Raw genomic sequence first — 19,895 nt, 5'->3', positions numbered from 1 at the left:
TATAGAAAGTCTGTCCCACTGCTTATCATTATTTACTGCTGAGTCAAGACAGTAGTGTCAAGGACATGTGTGCCTGACATTCCATGCTATAGCCCCACAGATGTGCAACCTGCAGACATGGCAGTGGAAGTTGATATAGTTCGTGTGCAATGTGACTTGATCTTTCCCTCTAAAGGCCATCCTGCCTTTTGGTGACAGAACACTATAGTTGAAGACACCCAGCGTGCCACACTTTGATTAGAAATAGCTTGCCCCTTTCTCGACGGGGGAGGAACCTATGCGATTAATAGTTGATCAGATTTTCTGAAATGTGTTCTCTCAATGAAAAAACCTGCAACGTTGTTTTCCGCTAAATATATGCAGAGCTCTCTCCGCTGCATCCTTAGGATGTTAGAAAAATGTCTTTAGCGCAACTGGATTTTAAATGAAAAAGTCTCAAGGGCCATTAGGAATAAAGTTAGGTTTCTCCTTAGAGTCTGTCATCTCAGAATTGCATGTATGGTTCCTTGATGGTAAAGGTTTGAAATTTGCTTACCCGTTTATCAGACTTCAAAGACAATAATAGAGCGGTTTTCCAAGACAAGTATTTTATTTCTGCCTTGTGAATAGGCTCAAAATGAGTTTTTGTCAATGGTTATATATCAGAAATGGGGTTTCTGGTTGGCGAGGGCATGCGTCTAAGCCAGGAAGAACCCACCACTCTAGTCAGGGCAAGGGAGTTACACACTGAAGATAACCCCTGCTCACCCCCTTGGTAGCTTGGCAGAGCAGTCAGGCTTATCCCAGAGGCAATGTGTAAAGAGTTTACGCACCACACTCGCACACCAGTGACACACTAGGCACACCACAAAAGAGACTCCACACAAGGTTATATAAAAATATCCTCTGTATTATCCATAAAAACACATTAGATCACAATCACATATATTACTGTGTCACTTGGCACTCGTCATGACTTCACAGGGATTACATAAACCTCTTAGCCAATCGGTCCACTGTCACAAACATACATCACAGTAAGGATAACCAGTAACTACTGGTAGGACTGCACTTAGCATAACACATTATGCATACACATTATCAGTAGAGCACTATAGTAGATACCTATAGAGTGCACATATCATAGCAAGATCAGTACGGAAACTGTACATAAATGCAACTTAGGGTACTGTGACGGTGACTGCTGGAATCACATACGCGGTGCCAGCATTACACACAACCCCCCCCCCCCACCTGGGTGTAAGAGGCAATAGTTCACACTCCGGCTACCGCGCATTGGTTATGGTAATTAATACTCGAACACAGGGCACTGTGCCCCAGAAACAATCGGTCCAGTGATCCCAACAGGCTCAGCCAGACCGGGACGTCAGTAGAGGCTTCCTTCCCGTCTGGTCCGCTGAGTGAGCACTGCTCCCCTGGGTAGGGTCACCCGCACAGGGGAAGGGTGCCCACACACTCCCAAAAACGATGGAGAGAAATACCTTGGTCTCCCCGGGTAGGCACACAACAGAAGAATTGCCCAAGGGCACGTCCCGCATCACGCAGTGCTGCTGCCTGGCAAATGCAGTGAGGGGCAAGGATTCCACACAGGCCTCTGTGCTGTGGTGGCGTGACACGGAGCAAAGTCTCCATCGACTTTGCTCTCCTCCGCTTGGCCTTCCACTGCTGTGGGCCCCACCCACAATTATGTTGGCATTACAAGGCAACGCTGGAACCCCAGCACTGGGTTTCCTCTTCAACTGGGGCTGCTTGCTACAGCTGGGTTATGCGAGGCCCCAGCTTCGCTGCAGTCATGGTGGTGGTGCTGTGGGTGGGGGCCCGGCCCTGAGACAGCCAATCCCATTGCACAAGCTGTCACCGCCTCGGGCCCCTGTTCTGTTAAGAGGGACAAGGAGCTTTCATCCGCCAACAGCTGTGCGCTCCAGCAACAACCCCCGGCCTCCGCTTAGGCAACGCAGATTTGCAGTCCTGGGCCAGTTAGCAGAGCCCCGACTGCCGGTAAGCAAATCGATGCTGGGGGAGAGCGCTTCCGTCCTCACCACTCCCCCTACTGTAGTTCCACCAGGAACTGTAGCGCTCCTCCAGGGAGTCACTTAGGAACCCAAGCACCAGGGCTCTTGCCAATAAGAATGCACCACCACACTTCACAGCGCTCTCCACGCGCTGCAGGCAGGGGGCACGCCACCAAGTCCCTGAAGGTACTGAGGCAGAGATCAGGGCACAGGCAGGCCAGCACACAGGGTCATTTAGCAGAGTGGCAGTCCCTCGAGCAGGTAGTCCCAAATGTCGGTTCCTCCTGGCCCACAGCAGTCCTCTGGCCACAAGCCCCAGGTAGTGTCTTCGCTCTTCACATGGGGTCACAGCCCCTCTACTTATAGTACCAATGTCTTTGTTCTGGGGCACTTTAAAACACATTTACAAGTGCACAACAACACCCCCAATTGACATTGTAAGCCCTGGCCACAGACACACCACAGTGGGGCAGAGCCAGCATTGTAGAAGGCAGGCACACCCTATTCAGATGCAGGTGCTACTCTTCCCACCACTCCAAATGCAGACCGGGCCTATTCAGGTGCAAGGGAAAACTCCTCCCGCTACTCTAAATTCAGCCCAGGTCTATTCAGCCTAGTGCTGAGTCATCCAGGAAAGGCAAGACACACCTCAACCCCCCTTGTGACTGGCTGGAGTGAATGCACATCCCCTCTCCCCCGTCAGTCAGAACCTGATGGTCAATACATATCCAGGCAGGGCACAAAGACACAGTACACAGAAATGCCTACTTACTTCTAAACGTGGCATTTCTAAAATAGTATCAAATCTGTTTTCACCAATAAGCAGGATACATACTACTATTCCTAACATGGTCATGCTACCCCTTTTAGATCAGAAATTATCACTGAAGCACATAACAGGGAATCCTCAATGCATCCCTGTGAGAGGGCGGCTTCACAGCAGTGAGAAACCAAATAGGATGTTTTGTCACTATCAGGACATGCCACACAGTTAAGGCACATGTCCTACCATTTACATACACAGCACCCTGCCCATAGGGCTACCCAGGGCCTCCCTTAGGGGTGACTTATATGTAGTAAAAGGGGAGTTGTAGACTGGCAAACACTTTACATGCCACATTCCAGCAGCAGTAAACTGTGTGCGTAGTCCCTGCAGTGGATGGGGCCTGAGACAGGTTTGAAAGGCTACTTCGGTGGGTGGTGCAAGTAGCGCTTCAAACCCACTAGTAGCATTTAATTTACAGGCCCTTTGTATATGGGATACCACCTTACAAAGGATCTACAGGTAAATTAAATATGCCAAACAGGTGTAGACCAATTTTACCAAGTTTACAAGTCAAGCTAGAGCACATGCACATTAGCACTGATCAGCAGTGATAAAGTGCCCAGCGTCATAAAACCACCAAAAGTTCTGGGTTGACCCTCCAAGAAGGGCCAAGTCCAACATTATAATATTGTGTTAAGTTACCATGAAATGTGTGGTTTTCTAGTAGAAGGATAGGTACTGAATTAGCCTTTGAGAAACACTTTAATAATTCTATTTAACCATAAGGATAACTGATTAGCCAACCATCTAAACATGACATTGCCGCCAAATGGACTTTGAATTAAGCCCAGGAAAGGTCTGTACAAGCAAATGGAAGCAGGTATGGAAGAGTCGGTTCAGCTAGGGGAAAATATAGAATGAATATTGTGATTGGAACACCATTTATAAACAAGCATTGGCATAGCCAATAGGTCTCGCTTTTGGGACCTTATAAGCATTTAGTTATGCAGCACAATATCCTTGGTGCAACAACATTAACTGTTGCATGGCTAAACACTTATAAGGTCCCAAAGGCGAGACCTATTGGCTATGCCAATGCTTGTTCCATTTCACATCACGTACCTTTCCTTTTCCATGGTGTGCATGAGTGTGCACTTTGCACTCCCTCGTGTCTCGGAGTTCACTGCCTCAGAATCCGTGATGCTGCACCCCGGACGCACAAGCCCTCTCACAAACATTACACTCAAAAGCAGATACGCCCAAAATATACAGAAGTCATAAGAAACGCCCTTCAAAAGAAAGCATATTTTGGAACAAGTAATTCATCTTTCAGTTAAAGGCGTGGATCTCCCTAGACAAATATAGTTGGAAATAGTAAACAGAGGCCAACTATTGCCTTGACCATCAGACAGGGCAGAATGTTTCTAAATTATTCTTTGGCATTAGAGGCACATTATTTTGAGTCCGGTCGAAGGAGGTGGCCGCTGAGTGGATTGCTGCCGAGGGGAAGCTAAAGCTGGGGGTCACGTCTCGGATAATATGGTGCTGTATGATTGATACTAGGGCAGTAGATGTTCGGGATGTTAAAAAGTAAAGGTTGAAATTATTTGTAATTTCTTGCCGTTTTGATATTGCGATTAAACGTTGAACGGATTTGTTTGAAAATCCAACATTTCACTAGGCCTGGGCGGTAAATTTCATTCCGCTTGCGGAATTTGAGATATTTTGACATTTTCGCGTTCCGCAGAGAGCGCGAAAATGTCAAAACTTTCGCTACCTGCTGCGAAACAGAAGTATTTTTCTTGTTCGCGCTTTAAAAATGCATTCTCGTGCGTGCGGTCGTGACTTCCCGGGTCCCTGCGTTCGCCGACGAGTTTTCCTATCCGTTCGCGCACGCCACAAGATGTTGAATTGTTGGTAGCCGGTCGCGCTATCCCGCGAGAGTTTGTGATCGCGAACACGTCATTGCGATGGCGAACAGGAAATAAGCATCACAAGCAAGATGGCCGTGCCCATTAGCGACCACATGGGCAAGTTGGAGATATATTTTCCCGCGAGCACGCAAAAACACATCGTGAACGGGCGGGAAAAGCAATCTCCGCGTCTTCGCAAAAGTTTCGCATGCTCGCGGAGATTTTGCACAATTTCGCGATAATTTGCGAAAGTCAATTTCGCAAATTCCGCCCACCCTTACATTTCACAGTGTGTCTCCAGGGACAGTCAGCTAATCTGAGGCTGCTGTATCTATAGAATGAATTCAACACTACTCATTTGCATGCTGCAGATGGTGCTCACTGCTTTAATGTTTGTGATATGACCGGCGCCCCCCGCGCCTAGAGGAGGGGCGCCCTTAGTAGCGCCACGGGACTGGACCTTCCCCAGGGCCGAAAAGGGGGCTGAATGAGGTGACGTCATCGGGGTGCGCTGGAAGGTTATTTAAATCCGCGCCCTGCGATCGTCAGCCTCTTCGTCCCTTTGAAACTCCGGCAAGCTGCAGGGGCACATCGCCAACCACCCACCCACCCGGCAAGAGAGCGAGGGCGGAACGGTGACAGTTAACAACAAGCAAGCACAACAATGGCGGTTCAACAACTGGATGGCCCCCAGAAAGGGGTAGGAGGGTAGGCGGAAGGGGGGACTGGCCTGCTGGTGGTCCCTGACTCTTCTGCCCTAACCCACAACCTATGGACTGAGGTGAACCCTGGGGAGGCTGCCTGAGTGCAGGTACCCCGGTGGGCATGCCAGTGTGCCATGCGGGGCCCTGGTTTACAAGTAGTGCAACTGTTCGCTGTAGCGCGTTGGGGCCTGCTGGCACAATGTGCACAGCAGAGTGGGGGCGTGGTGGGCCGAGACGGCCAAGTTCAAGTGTATGGCCAAGTTCAAGAGTTCAAATGTAATGTGGTGCATATCTTCTTTACTGCCTTTGACAGGCCAAGGCCACTAAAGTGTACGGCCAAGCTCAAGTTCAAGTGTAATGTTGTGCCTAATTGCCTGGCAGCCTTCGTCAAGTTAATACCGCTAAAGAGAAATGCTTTGATAATTTTATATCCAAAAGGGATACTGTTACTCTCGTGTTGGTCACTGGTGAATTACCTGTTTCGTGAATAAAAAGGCTACGCCATGAACAACACGCTCTGTTTCTGAGAGTTCTTGGGCAAATGGGAAGAGTGAATGTCACGTTGTGCGCCTACTATGCACACACGGTCGGTTTACTCATGGGCAGTCCATGCACCCGGGAAGGGGGGGGGGGGGGGTTAGGGTAGGAGCGAATCAGGGCATGTCGCAGACTTAATGGATACATGTTTGACGTATAGCACATTCCCAGCTCAAATGGATAGTTAGATATATTAAACGTACATCCCCTGGTGCACTTTTCAAGGTGGGTTTTCTCACCCAGGGCTCGTGCAGGTGTTCCCTCGTAAAGGCCAAAAACTGCCTGGGACATGGGACGGCTCAGTAGCCACAGACCTTCCCATCTGAAAAACGTATTGCACTCGGCACTTCCACAGAACAAGACTTTTGAAGCAGCGCCGATATCCTGTTTTTAGAAACTTTATCGCGTGTTATTTTAAAAGAAAAGCTAACATGTTGGCAACGTCATACCGGTACCTGACACCAATCCTGCTCGATCACAAATGACAAATACATTTTACATTTATCCTTCATGTACTAAATTTGCATCTCTGTATCCACGCTATTCCATTTAACCCAAAAAATGAACAATAACGTAACTCTCGTCCACCGTTTGCCTTATTCGTGGCTCTTCCTATGTCCTACTGTAAAACACTTCTCCGTATGTTTGAAATACACGAGCATCGCCTAACAGGGAATGCTGGAGCCGTCCCTGAATCTCAGTTAGATAAACATATACATCACGTAACGGCTCTTTGATTGGATGCCGGGGGAGCTACATTTTGCCACAAGCACAAACATCACTTGAGAGACTTTGAAGTATCTTAACTAGTGTGGTGTCTGCAGTCCACGGTTTAAATAAAAACTTCAACAACACTGGAGATTCCATTTAAAGAGAAGGCAAGTCTTGGCCGCTGCATTGCATAATTTAGTTACACATCATGACAAAGGCCCTTTACAGGGTGATTTTCTATGCTCGATGCATGGCACCTAAACAGGCCCTACAAAAGGAAGCATGACTATGGTTCACGAAGGGCACACTTTCATTTAAAAACATACATACATCACTGGACAGGACAGAGAGGGGCCGAAGTGATGTCTCTATTGCATTGTTTAGCTGAAGCACACAAACACATTTCAAGACATACTCTTTAAAAGGAACAATGAAGGTACATCACAGATGGCAGTGCTTGTTGAAAACGCATGGAGGTCTCCTGACATCTTTAAAATGGAAGCATGGGGGTGCTTACCGCCTTGCACAATTTAGCTAAACCTCTGAAAAAATTAAACAAGTCATGCAAGCTTAAGGCAGTGTGTGGATCGTATATTTCAGTTTAGAGAATAAATTAACATTATGAGACGGACAATTTAAATCAAAGGGTGAATGTGTATTGTGCAATGCAGAGAACACCCAAACATGTGAACATCAGCAAACAGACCCTTTAGGCGAAATACGGAGGTGGTTCCGACTTTGCACAACTTAGTAAACAAGCATTGGCCGCGCGGCCATGAAAGTAACGCCGCGCGGCCAGGAAAGCTAAAGTGAGCCACACGGGGTAACATGGAAGCAGGGGGGTGGGGGGCGGTAAGTGCTGAAGCAACACAGGGAAGGGTGAGGGGGTGGATGTGAGAAGCAACATGGGGGAGCAAAAAAGAACCAGCGTACGCTTCGCACTGAAAGTTAAAAACAAAAAATTAAGCTGATAGCCGCGCGGTCGTGAAAGTGACATGGCCGCGCGAAAGTGAAAGGAAAATAAAGCTGACGAGGAGGGAGTGAGAGAAGGGAGGGGATTCACGCGCGTGCTGAAAGCCAGATGGCAGCTGTGCACGTCGCGCGCGCTTGTGCGCGTAATAGCAAGCTGGTGGCCGGCAAGGTAGCACTTTTAAAGCAGCTACTAAATGTCTCGCCAGTGCAGCACATGCGCTGGCTCAGGCGAGACCTAAAAAGGGTTTCCATTTGGCTTTATATGATTGATTTGGTGATTCTGCTCTGTGTACCAGTCACAATGGTGCTATTAGAATGACACAGCATGGTTTCCATTTCATCTTGCTTATGACTTTCGGTATCGTGGAAAGCGGGGAAATGTATAGGCCAAAATTCTGGACCATGCTCCCTTCTGATTAGAATCGGCTTGTGTAGAACCCTCATTTGTGGCTCTGGATGTTCACAAATAGATCTAGATTTGGACCTGTAAGAAATTGAGTTACTGGTTGAGGGGGTGATGATCTTTGTCAAGGTGAAATCACAAGCAAACCCTAAATTAACCTGTGCTCATCCCTTTGGCAGCTTGTCACAGAGCAGTCAGGCTTAACTTAGAGGCAATGTGTAAAGTATTTATGCTAATACAAGCCACAAGATTAACCTGTAGATCCAATTGAGACTGGGGTAAACATGGTATCATGCAACAATGTCTCAATCAGTGTCAATAGAAGGGCACAATTTAAGAAAATATTGTCGATATTATAATTGTATGTGTTTTTGTTTTGTACATAATTTATTTATTTTGAAATAGTGCCCTTCTATTGACAGCCATTGAGACATTGTTGCATGATGCAAAAGTATTTATGCAGCACTTCAAACAGTAATAAAGTGAAATGCAACACAAGAAAAATCCCATACCAATTTGGAAAATCAGAGTCAGTTCAGTTCAAAATATCTTTATTCGGATATAAAAAAAATCCAAGAAAAGAACAAAAATGGATACACATGTTTCAACATAATATTACATACAATATCACATATTAAAATTCATCAAGACTGTGAAAATAATGCAGAGATAGGGCGGATCTAAATGTCTTATTCATAATCTTACAGATTAGTTTATGCAAAGCGACTGGCTGGCTCTGCAATCATCAAATATTCATTAATAAAGTGCAGGGTGCAAGAGCTATATAGCACAAAGAAGAAAAAACAATGACCAGGATAAAATGTGCGATCATAGAGGCTTAAAACACATGTATAAAAAATGCTAGCATTAAAAATACCATATAACTTCCCTGGTACGATAAATCATCCAATACGTCATTTACATACTTCTTTGGTATTATTACTGTTTTCTGCATGGTGCGGATCTAATAACATGAGGCGAGACGCCACCTCCTTTATACTGACAACGAGGTAACTTATGTCTCGCATCTCGATTTCCTCGATTTTACAGCAAGTCTTAAAAAGTTCACAGTACAAAACAGTGTAAGAGGTTCCGCAGAAAGTTTTAAATATAACAGAGCTACCCTGACGTGGGTGAATTTATTCGCTTTTAGGATGCGTTTTAAAAAGATATTCCGCGGGAAATCATATAGGGGACAAAAGAATACAAAGTGAAGAGTGTCCTGTGGAGATACCAGATCGCTGCCACAGGGACCCTTTGAACCAATATCTTTTGTAAATCCCGCGGGGACAGCTAAAATGTGGTGTAAAAGGTCCAGTCTAAATCTGGTCATTAAAAATCTGTCATTTTTGTTATAGATTTGCGCCAAATAAGGTTCTATGCCAGCAACGGATTTCGTAAGTATGTATGCACGGACTGAGCCTTTCAATAATTCACTATCTTCTCTATGGCAAGCTACCCGTCTCAAGTATTCTGCTTTTATGAGTGTTTTTGATTGGGGCGTCATAGAGGAGGGATCATCAAAACATCTTACATAGCCCAGCCACTTCAGCTTATCCTTCACGAATTTTAGCCATGGAATCTTATGACTTTTTTCCCTTCTAATACAATCTGTAATTATATCTCTGCTGCAGCTAGCGTCAGGATTAGTCCAAATTTTAATCCAACACATTACTGGTTTTAGGCTTATTCTATCAGAGATGTAAGGGAGCCCTAACTCTTCATGTATGATATAGGCCGGGATACTTTGTGGTACTTGCAAAATCCTTCTCAGAAACTTATTTTCCTCCTGTTGAGTCGTAGAGGTGTTTCTAGTACCCCAGACCTCGCTCCCATACATAATCTTAGAACAACAGATTGAGTTGTATAAATTCAATAATTCGTTCGGGGACCAGTGGCCTAACCTCGTGACGCGTGACATAATGGAACCCATTATGTTTGTGTGCTGTTTACACTTTTCTGTGACTAGTGGCGTGAATTTTAAGTGTTTGTCAAAAATGATTCCCAGATAGTTAAAAACCTCAACCTTCTCGAGCTTATGGCCCCCGATTTTGAAACTGAAGTTCCTCTTTGGTCTTTTTCCAGCTTCCATGATATAGGATTTTGTTAGGTTGGCATATAAGTCTAGTTGTGCCATAAACCGACAGAAGCCGTCAATGAGGGCCTGCAGACCCCTCCCTGTTCGTGCGAAGAGTACTGCATCGTCCGCGTATAGCAGAACGGGTATACTTCTGTTGGCTACTCTAGGGCAGTCCACCCCCAGTTCTACTAGGGCTTTATCCAGGCCATTTATGTATATCGTAAATAAAAAGGGCGCTAGAATACAACCCTGTCTCACCCCCCCAGTGCAAGCAAAATGATCAGTTAAATTCCCTTCATTGCTGTATCTGATCCGGGCAGTTGTGTCCCTATGTAGTGTTTTTAAAATAAAAATCAGACTAGGGTCCACCCCAAGCAACTTTAAAATCTCCCATAATTTTTCCCGGTTGACCCGGTCAAAAGCTGCCGTTAGGTCCATGAAAGCAAGATAAACTGTCCCATCATCGGCAAGAGTGTACTTGGCCACCAGGTTATAAAGGTTGAGACATTGGTCTGAAGTAGAGCGACCCATTCTAAAACCGTACTGGGTATCTGTGATAATCTTGTTTTCCTCAGCCCAGTCCATCAAACGGTTTAGAATTACCTTCCCTAAAACTTTTGCTGAAACATCGATTAATGAAATCGGGCGGTAACATTGAGGATCGCTTTTATTGCCCTTTTTAAAGAGGGGAACAATTGTGGCAGTCGACCAAGACCTGGGCATACCCCTTTCCACTGCTGTGTTAAAAACTCTAGTGAGTATAGGGGCCCAAAGGTCAACCTGGGATAAGAATAGGTCGGGAGGAATCCCGTCTGGGCCCGGGGCCTTATTCTTTGTCAGGGCTTGAATTCCAATTTTAATTTCGTCCACTGAGAACTGAACCCATGAACTTGGCAACGCGCCTGCATCAGAGATGTAATGAGTCAAGGTGCTGCCCTGATTATACAATGTTTTGAAGTGGGAGACCCACGCTTCCGGCAAGATATTGCAGGAGACCTTCGCACTGTTTGGGGGCTGAAAACTAGGATCGTTAATCACCCTCCAAAACCGTGACATATCTCTCATTTCGGCTGCCTCCCTTAAATTCGCCCAAGCTTCATAGTGGATAGATTTTTTCCTCTTTTTTATGGCCATTTTGTAATTGGTCCTACATTCCACTATCATACTCCTGTCCTTCGGGACCTTTTTAAGTGCCCGTTTAAGTTCTTTTTGGGCTCTGGAGCATGCTTTGTCAAACCATTTCGGCGTAAGATTGGGCGGTGCTTGTGATTTAATCCTCAATAGTCTGTTAATATCCCTTGCCATGCTTTCAAATGCGTTTATCAAATCTTGGCCTCTGATATCTTGGTTTAGGCACAGCCATATCCCACTTTCTGGATTTGCGAGAAGTTTTTTATAGAATGCTTCCCCATCAGTGTTAGACCAACGTAGTCGCCTACCCTGATCAGTTGCTTCCAAATTTCCCCTTAACATCCGAGGCATTAACTGCACGGAATCATCAGCGTCCCTCAATGATAACACCAGTGGGTTATGGTCACTGAAGATACTGATTTCTATATTAAAATCTATGATCCTACTTTTAAACTCATAAGAAATAAAGATAAAATCTATAATAGTTTCTTTACCCCTGCCTTTAAACGTGGGATTTATGATATTTGGGAGCCTGGGCTTAATCAGGTCCATTGTAGGGACGAGATTATATATCCCCAGAATCATGCTTAATTCACTGCCTTCCTGCGTGTGTTCAAGGTGCCAGTCATCGGTGGAAGGACAAGAATTCCATGATCCCTCGAACCATTTCAGATATGGGCATGGGTGACAATTAAAATCTCCCACCAAGATTATGTTTGGGGGATGCTTTCCCCTAGAATGCAAATCAGCCAGTCTATTCTTCAGGTCTGCCAACCTCTGCATTGATTGGCCCGCATTATAAAAATTTATCAAAACAAACTTAGTCCCCTTGTTACTATAACTAAGACCCTGAGTATATTCCGAGTTCCAGCCCAAATCTTCCCATGTCCCTTGTAGCGTCAGAGATACATACGTTATTAGTCCTCCTTTCGCTCTTCCCATCACGGATTTTTGAGCGGGCACAAAAAACATTTTGTACCCATCTATATGGGGGACATTACTATCCATTTCCCATGTTTCTTGTAAACAAATAATGTGAAACTTTTTGCTGTACTCCAACCATTCCTTGGTTCTTAGTTTGGGAGAGATTCCGGCAATGTTCCACGATACTACCCTAAGTTCCCCGTTCCCCGGGGTAGTCCCGTTCCATACATGGGAATATTGAATTTGGGATCCCACTTCTCCTGAGCTAATCTGATCTGCTTCGGGACTAATCGCTAATTGAGTTGTTACAACCTCATTTTGGGGGATTTCGGGAAGATGGCTATTTCCTATGGAGCCAACATTTTTTCCCAGGCATAATGTTGTCTGGAGGCGGTAGGTTTACCGGTATTTCTACTTGAGTCTGTCAATCTAGTTCATCCATCACTGCCACATCAGACAATGGATTGAACCTATTGGAGACTGACCCCAGTCTAAATGATCTTGATAGCGGGGCTTCCACTCTATTACGTGGCCCCTGACGCGGTACTTTTGCCTGGTCCCTATAGAAAAAATTTAGAGGGAGCATTTTAATAGACGACCCACTATCAAAAGCCACATAACTATAACCCAACAGTTCTTTTACCAACTCTCGGTATCTGAAATTGACAATGACGCAATCTCCGGCAAACTTCTTTTTTGAGGTACCAATCCAAGCTACCCTCCTTGCCATGAGAATATGCGTTCTCCACTGCATAGATTCCTTCGCATTATTATCCAACCAGTGACTGACCTTGTTTATCAAGGAAACTGTAGATTCTTCTCTTTCCCCATTATGGGCTGGTACCCCTGCTAAAACTATTGTGTAGGGGCAACATGCCGGGGGCAAATCTAGCGTCTGGAGGCCCGGCGAGCTCAGCACCTGGGCGTTATGGGAACCGGTGGCTGCTAACTGGGCTTTTATACTAGACTCTTGTTGGGTGCTTACAGGGGCCTGGACCGGGTGTGTGACACTATCATTGCTCGCATTGCGATCTACCCTCTGCTTTGACCCTGCTCGTTCCGGGTCGGATACAGTCTCTTGCCCATCCGGTATCGAGATTAACTGGGGGACTGGGAGAACACGTTTATCCATCTCCAACAACCTATTGACCTTTTCCTCGATTTTCTTTATATCTGCTACCAGGGGGGCCAAATGTTTAAGGAAAAGGGCTTCCAACTTGGAATCGAGTGTTTTCATTATCTCCTGTGACCAGTCCATTCTGTTTACAGGGGAGCTAATATGACCTTGTGAACAAGCTGGCCTATTGCTTTCATCCTCAACTATTTTAGGGTCTATTTTAGAACCACCTTTTTTTGTATTTGGATCTTTTTTATTTTTACTTGTCCCCTTGTTCTGTGGCCTGGTTGAGGACTTCAAACTCACAATAGTGGCACTTTCTAGGGGGGGGTCTGGCGTTAATAAGGCTTTTTTTGAACGGGTGACTACTACCCTTTCTTTCTCCACTAGGGCGTTAAGATCCCTCTCACCCCCGGGTGTAATCTCATTTTGTTCTTGGGCATCCGCCTGTGCTCCCCCGGGTCCGCTAACCTCCAGTTCTACCGCGGGACCCACCACTGACGGTAGCTCGTCACCACCGTCACTTTGCCTATTTGTATGAACTTGTGCTAATGTGACGCCCTGAGTTTTACTAGACAAAGAGGGACCCTGACCTGCCGCTGTACTCGTCCCCGGTGTGACACATTCCGCTATTGTCCCCAATGAGGAGCGTTTATGTGCCAGTAAGGAATCAAGGGACAATCTACGCTCCGTCAACTGTATCTCGTGTGTCAGCAGTGATTCCGCCCGTGTAATGAATGCATCTAATGTGCCCCTAACTCCCGTCCCAGGTCTAATTGGTGTTTTTTTAGTTTTCCCCATATTCTCAAACTGACAATTTGAGGCTGACCCGGGAGCGAAAGACCACAAAATGCTAACTTGCCCACTGCAGTAAGAAATTGACCTACGCTGTGACCCACAGGCGGTGACTACAGCAATACGTTACAAAGCAGGACGAAATGTTATGCCCCCAGCTATGGTGCCTCATGCAACTAACAATATGGAATCTACGCACCACTCCCAGACTTAGCTTAGTGTTCAAAGAAGTCTTTCAGAGGAAGTGGAACGATGCCCGGCTTGAACAGACGAACCAAAAGGGATGGCCCAGCCCGGCCTCCTCTGGCCTCGGACGGCCGCAGACGGCCCCGCCCTTGTCCCGGGCTTCTCCCGGCGCCGCCCGCACGCGTCCCGCGAGGCGGGAGACCAGGTTTGAATTTAAGCGCCACTGAGCGCGAGCTGGCGGTGTACGGCGTCCGGCCGCAAAGGCTCCTGGGTAGTGTAGTCTCCCCACACAGCAGCCGCGCCCTCAGGTGTCACGGGGCTGCAGGCGGCGGGGGAGACCGGCGATGAGCCCAGGGATTCTAAAGCGCCTCGGCCAGGGACCACAGGACCAACAAAGCAGGTAATTTCCCCGTGCTCCTCACAGGGTTGTTGTCGAGGCTCCCACTCGGCCGAAGACCAGGTTTGAATTTAAGCGCCACTGAGAGCGAGCTGGCGGTGTACGGCGTCCGGCCGCAAAGGCTCCTGGGTAGTGTAGTCTCCCCACACAGCGGCCGCGCCCTCAGGTGTCACGGGGCTGCAGGCGGCGGGGGAGACCGGCGATGAGCCCAGGATTCTAAAGCGCCTCGGCCAGGGACCACAGGACCAACAAAGCAGGTAATTTCCCCGTGCTCCTCACAGGGTTGTTGTCGAGGCTCCCACTCGGCCGAAGACCAGGTTTGAATTTAAGCGCCACTGAGCGCGAGCTGGCGGTGTACGGCGTCCGGCCGCAAAGGCTCCTGGGTAGTGTAGTCTCCCCACACAGCGGCCGCGCCCTCAGGTGTCACGGGGCTGCAGGCGGCGGGGGAGACCGGCGATGAGCCCAGGGATTCTAAAGCGCCTCGGCCAGGGACCACAGGACCAACAAAGCAGGTAATTTCCCCGTGCTCCTCACAGGGTTGTTGTCGAGGCTATTTTAATAAATAATTTAAGACCAAAACGACAACGAACCAGTCAGTAGAACCGGAGATATGCAAACTTGAAGATTTAAGTGAAAATATCGCCAAAAAGCTCTAAAAGCGAACTGTTGTTATTTGGTCACGTTGGACTCGGATAAAGTCACACATTCAGACCGACCACGATGGAGTGTGGACCGTATACATGGACATAGTTAGGCCTGATGAACAAGAGTGCCTTAAATCCTGGTTGTGGAGCGCTGTGAGATCCTGCATCGAGGATGCGTCACACAGCTGAGGTGATGCAAGGTCTTGGAGTGGAGATGTATCATGCAGCTCTGGTCCTAGAAGCTGTAAGGCTGCGATGCAAGGTCCTGTGTCATGGTCAAGGATGCCATCGATGAGGGCTTGAGTTGCAAGGTCCTGCATTAAAGATGCATCGTGCACCGGCTGGTTCCAAAAAAGTTGGGCGGCTTGCGATGCAGAGTCCTGCATTGTCATCAAGGATGTTGTTGGCAAGGAGTCTGCGAAGCAAAGACCTACATCGAGGATGCCTTGTGCAGCAGTTCAGATGCAGAGTTTAGTGAGGCGATGCATGGTGCTGCGGTTCCAAGGCACAGTTTTGGGAGGTGATGCTTCACGCTGCATCAACTCTGCTGGGACCACAGCTGGGCTGGCAGAGCACTTTCAGTCCCACTTCCAAGTCTCCAGGACTAAGGTGGCACCACTTGGGAAGGCATAACCCACAGAGTCCAGGTGCTGGGTTCTAGCTTGTTGGAGCCTGTTCTGCCCCTGTGACTCTGATCAAGAGGCCAGCCTGCTAGTCCTTGGAGTCACTGTGGTGGTTCTGGGTTCAAGATGCAGGTCCAGTCCTTCGTACTCAGGCAGAAGGGCACCAGGGCAGAGGTCAGCAAAGCAGGCCAGCAGAGTGGCAGTCCGTCTTACCGCAAAGCAGCACAGCAGTCTTTCTTCTGAGTCTTCCACAGGTCCAGATGTGTATTGAAGAACTAGGTATGAGAATCCATTATTTATACCTAGTGCCCACTTTAAAGTAGGAAAAAGTTCTGGACGTTTCCACACCCTGAGGTATCAGCCATCCCCTTCTCCCTCCCTGGCCCCAGTTTGTCTGGGTACACAAACAACTGGTGACAAACCCTTTGTGAGTGTGTTCAGGCAGAGCCTTTGCAATATACAATTGTGGTAGGTCAGCCGCGGCCCGTGGAGGGAGTTCTGTGGGGCGGTAAGTTAGGGGCAGGGTGGGGGGGTTCTAAAAACCAGAATATGGATAATTGCAGGTAAGTAAACAATTAAATAAATAAAATGAATTTCGTAGCGCGCTCTGCATCGCAAAATGCGATGCAGCGCGCGCTACGAAATTCGTATTATTTATTTAATTGTTTACTTACCTGCAATTATCCATATTCCGGTTTTTAGAACCCCCCACCCTGCCCCTCCCCCGCCCCGCCTTACTGCCCCACGGAACTCCCTCCACTGGCCACGGCTGTGGTAGGTGACAGCTCCTCTCCCTCGTTAAGACACAGTCGCCCATCCTGCCAATACTTAGCCTCCCTTTGTCTTACTGTCAGGGAACAATGCACAAAGACCAACTGCCAGCTACACCTAGTCATGTGACCCAGGAAAAGGCTGCAGGCACCAAATCATTAGGACAAGAAAATGCCAGCTTTCTAAAAGTCGGGTATTGACAGGTTGAGAGCCTGTATGCAACTGAGCACTGTTCACAAAGTGTCTTTCCTGACACTACTTTGTTTGAAACGTATATGTTTAATTTTCAGCGTTAAAACAAAACATACTCTAGAGCTTTACACATTATTATCTGATGTGGAAACGCATAAGAATATAGCAGTTTGTACCAATACAAATTAATGTCATTTGTACTTAAACAGCATAGATACAATCAATTTTCACATGTAACATAATTCCAAGTTGCATGTTGTAAGCATGGTGCAATAACACAAAAACTTCTACACAACAGAAATTTTTTTAAAATGCCCAATGCATTTCGGAACCAGCCGGTTCCTTCGTCAGGGGCCAATCTGAAAAATAAAACGAACCATTTCTCTGATTAGGATTATGGTGTGGGGGCTCAATCTCAATGACTCTAATGCAATGGAGACGTGTCTGACAACAAGTTACCTGTTTGTCTGTGTGGTTAGATATTCTCTGAAACGGACAAAAATGTGATTGAGTCAGCATAGGCTCAGATGATGAAATATACGGACAAGAGGAATGTAAATAATGGTCAGCTATGCGCTTACCTGGGTGTATAAAACTCATATTTCTGAAATGATGAAAAATGAACCAAATTGTATTAGTGAAATTAATTAGGACTGGGGTCCTAATGCAAGTGTACGATAATCGGTATGAGGTTACAATGGTAGTAGTGGATTCATACCTTTCATAAGATGGTCGGCTGTGAAGCTGTTGAAGAAATGACAATAGCGTATGTAAACCAATAGCGTGTCAAAAAAACTGTGCTAGACGTACACGATACTCAAAAGTGCAAACTAAGGGAAGTTACGTGTGAAGCTAAACAAGTGAAATCTTACCTCCGGAGGTTTTATAAAGAGCTGCGTAGAGAAAAGGAGAACGGGTTTTGTTTAGAAACGGAAAAGTTAACAAAATGATGTGACCAGATTAAACAGCGATCTCAACCAACGGGAGGCACATCACAGAAACCTCACCTTAAAGATGCTACAGGGAAGAAATAACGAACGTCTCGGCAACACCAGTGAACGAGTGCAAAGCGTCAGCAGAACATGCGCTTATGTAAGAGAATCGAATCAAGACATCAACCGGAAGTACCCGACATGGCCGACGGACTAAGACAAACTTGGATTAAACCTAGTAAACAGATCGTCTAAGTGCTTAGATGGGTGCCATGTTGGAACGGAGACGAAACGCTGTGAGATAGGGGGGAAAATCCCTAGGTACAAGAGAAAAGTAGCATTTTCAGAATTGTGACTTAAAATCTGACTTTACTTTTACAGATGGCTTCAAATTACAATTATTTATACAGCAAACTTGACCTTCCCTCCTGTTCCCAATTGAAAGTTATCACTTATTAATTATAATAAGTTAACCTTATGTTATCCTATGAGAGAGGTAGGCCTTGCAGTTTTTCACTACCAGAACATGTCAAACTTTAAAGTACATGTCCAAATTTTTAAATAAACTGCACCCTGCCTTATTGGCTATTTAGGGCCTACCTTATAGGTGACTTATATGTATTAAAGATGAAGGGTTGGGCTAACAAATGGTTTATTTTGCCAGCTCGAATTGTCAGTTCAAAAGTGGTTACCCATGCTGCAATGGCAGGCCTGAGACATGTTTTACAGGGCTATTTAAGTCGGTGACACAATCAGTGCTTCAGGCCCACACGTATTTTTACTGATATAGGGAAGTACATGTGATAAATCCTCCCATTAGTTCAAACAATACACCTGAGAAACTCATAGGCAAGAAATTGAATAATTAAAAAACTGTATCTTGTCTTAGCACAATCCATTAAAAATCTTCATAATTCAGAGTAAAAGGACAGGTGTTCCGTGTGAAGTGAATATAAAGTGCTCGTGCGCACAATGTTTGTGCTATTTACAAACAGTAATGTGCAGTTGATTTGAATATTATTCAGTACACTGTCCGTATCTTGATTTCAGAGTCAGAAACTGCTGTGGCTGTATATTGATAAATGCAAAATTCACTAACAGCCAGTCTTAATGGTATAGCAGAAATATAAATGTTGATATTTCAAACCCAAACATCCAAAGGGTGTCTAATCACATCAACTGGGGTCGTCATCAGGACAAGAAAGGAAATAAGCCGTATGGAGACACCCTCAACATACAACTGAGAGTCTTCAGAAAAAGGGGTTCCAATAGTTCACACATGGCCAGAAATTACCTTGTCAAAAATATATCTTCAGCCTACAACTTTCTGTCAGAAGTGGTGTAATTACACATTCACCCAAGGTAGTGGCTCTATGTATCAAGATGCGTCTGAAAAATTAAACAGGGGTGCGTTCCCCCAGTTTAACCCTCAAAATGTTACAAATCAGAGGATATCCTCTGTGCTTGCATCAGGAGGAAAGCAAGCGCAGAGGTAATCCTCTAATTTTTACCATCTGTGGGCCGAAATTGATTGATGCGAGTTCAGTATTGAAAATAAAATGCGACCCCATTGAAATGTATACAACTTGTCATTGCTTACGTTGGCTATCCATCAAGGCCATGGTATTTCGTGGATGGTAACATTATTCTGTTTATGTTCCCATTCATTTTTGGTGATGGAATATAAAGTATCCCATTTATTAGACTGCCAATGTGACAAGATATGTGCCTTGTAATTTAGCACCACCATATATTTTCTGATGTATGCAGTTTGAAAATATAATGGCATTTTAATTACAGATTTACGTCCATTTTAATGTTCATATGTCTTAATCTATTATAAATTATCAGTAAGAAACACTTTTATCCGACCAATATTTCTTTACTGGATGTCCTTCATAGGGCTCATACTAGAGGCAGTTACACCATAGAACACTCAGACAAACTGATTATTAAAAAAATATTCATATATTTTTTATTTTCTTGAGTATACAAAATATTTTTAAAGATAATTTTTATATATGTGAATACCTTTTCATATAAATTCATATCAATACAATTTAGACAAACATTATACAATAATTG

At 45.7% G+C, this 19,895-nt stretch overlaps 1 protein-coding gene across 1 annotated transcript in view; it reads right to left on the bottom strand.

The window, feature by feature from the left end:
* The window catches only part of NOX3 (NADPH oxidase 3), a 777,582-nt gene that overhangs the window by 621,555 nt on the left and 136,132 nt on the right, over positions 1-19,895 (bottom strand). The window lies entirely within an intron of this gene.

Source organism: Triturus cristatus, chromosome 6 (assembly GCF_964204655.1).
Source record: "Triturus cristatus chromosome 6, aTriCri1.1, whole genome shotgun sequence".
In the NCBI taxonomy this organism is placed as follows: Eukaryota; Metazoa; Chordata; class Amphibia; order Caudata; family Salamandridae; genus Triturus; species Triturus cristatus.
Note: the sequence above shows the minus strand (reverse complement) of the source record. Positions and strands in the feature narration are given on the sequence as shown.